Source organism: Adiantum capillus-veneris, chromosome 20, assembly GCF_014529385.1.
Source record: "Adiantum capillus-veneris isolate H3 chromosome 20, ASM1452938v2, whole genome shotgun sequence".
Lineage (NCBI taxonomy): Eukaryota > Viridiplantae > Streptophyta > Polypodiopsida > Polypodiales > Pteridaceae > Adiantum > Adiantum capillus-veneris.
This window is the reverse complement of record NC_140950.1, coordinates 101,301,924-101,303,766: the sequence shown is the minus strand read 5'-3', so window position 1 is coordinate 101,303,766 and position 1,843 is coordinate 101,301,924.

The window sequence follows — 1,843 nt, the reverse complement described above, 5'->3', positions numbered from 1 at the left end:
GGTGGAAGGGGCATCTATACGGTGGCTCCCTGAGTGACCCTTTGGCGATGGGGACTTTGAGCCCCTCCCTCTTGATAGTATTTTGTCTCTTTATTTCTCTAGAGCCGGAAGGCAGACAATCTTAGTGGGGTGGCAGCCCGCTTGGATTGGTGGCTTCCTCCTCTAAGCTCTTGGCTCCCCTCTTGGCATGCTTTCAGTGGGTGGCTCCTAGGTGGCTCTCTCATATGTATGCTCTGAACAGTTGGGGTTTTAGGGTGGCACCCTTGTTAGCCAAAATGATGATTTAAGGCTCTTTTGATTCCTCCGCTTGGATTAAGCAGGGTCTATATTTTTGGATGATTTTTGCAAAAAAAAAAAGGGTTTTCATTTGGAACCAAAAATCAACTAGACAAAGCAGAATGATTCAACGTTTATTTTAAATTTCTCAATCATTGCAGACCTGGAGGGATTTTTTTTTGTTGCTCTCGGAGTTCTAATGATACACATTTCTCATTGTGTGTGCGATCACATCCTTAACTTGTTCACCGATCTTTCTCTCTACCTCCTTGCTTTTGGGACCGCTCACAATTTTTCATCGTCTCCATTTTGGCTTCAGGTGTGTCAGTATGCATTTCAAAGACTGTTGCCAACCCAAGCACAAAGATGTTTTCTTAGACATAGCAGTAGAAATGAGAATAGCAACCGCATATGTTTTGAGTATTGTTCTTCCTTCCCTAATACGTTGAGTTTATTCAAGAGAGTAGTTACATGTGTAGAATTCCTCATCATGAGTAGTAGATTCTGGAAAAACGCTAAGGAGATTAATTAAGGAGTTGATTGAAAAGTCACAAGCTTTGCATAAAGCATATATGTAGTCTATGCAGGCATATATAGCAAGAGAAGGAGGACTCATGAAGAAAAGGTGTGTTTTTATACTATACATATACTATTTTGAGAACCAAAATTCACATTGGATGTCCATGAAATTAAAATGACTCAATTTAGACCAAAACAAACATTTTACAACCACAAGAAGCTTTTTGCTGGATGAAAAGAGTCTAGTATGCACAATCTAGTATTGTGCAATATAGTTTATTATTTCCATAGTCGTTTATTCTCTCCCATCAAATGTCTCAAAATATGTGACTTATGATTTCCAATTGCTCATGTTACAGTTGCTATCTTCACGCGGTATTTTATGTCTTGCCGAGAGTTTCAGGAGAACTCCGAGAGCCAAAAGAAAAATTTATAACCTTGTATCATAGAAGAATTGCTACTTTGGTACAATCAAGTGTCTTATAGTGGTTGCTTTGAATATATGGTGAAATTGCTATTGTAGTAGCTAGGATCATGCCCTTTCCATAATGTATTCCAATGCTACGTACACAACATTAGCACAATGTATATATTATCAAACTTAATTAATTATCCTTATAAGCACTAAAAAGTTTTATATTGATTCAAGAGTAAGATTCGATAGAATAATCAAGTGAAAAAAATATCTTTTGAAACAATTAATAATAAATAGACTCCAAGCTAATTATATTATTCAAAATTAAATTCATAAATTGATATACAAGTGTTGAACATGCTTTAAGTTGCACTTACATCCAAGGTTGCATTATTCAATGATCAAACAATTGGGTGGGTCCCTCAAGTGATAGATGAAATCTCCATATTGTGTAACAATGGCTCTGATTTTCTTGTATGTGGCTTGCTATCATGGTCCTTGAAGTTGAGGTCTTAGTGCTCGGCATAGTGTAAAGGATACTCTCTCCAATGTAGCTCCATAACATGGTCTCTGTAGGCGATAATGGGGTCTTACAGAAGGCAAGTCTGCATAATTTGGAACAATGGCTTGGTT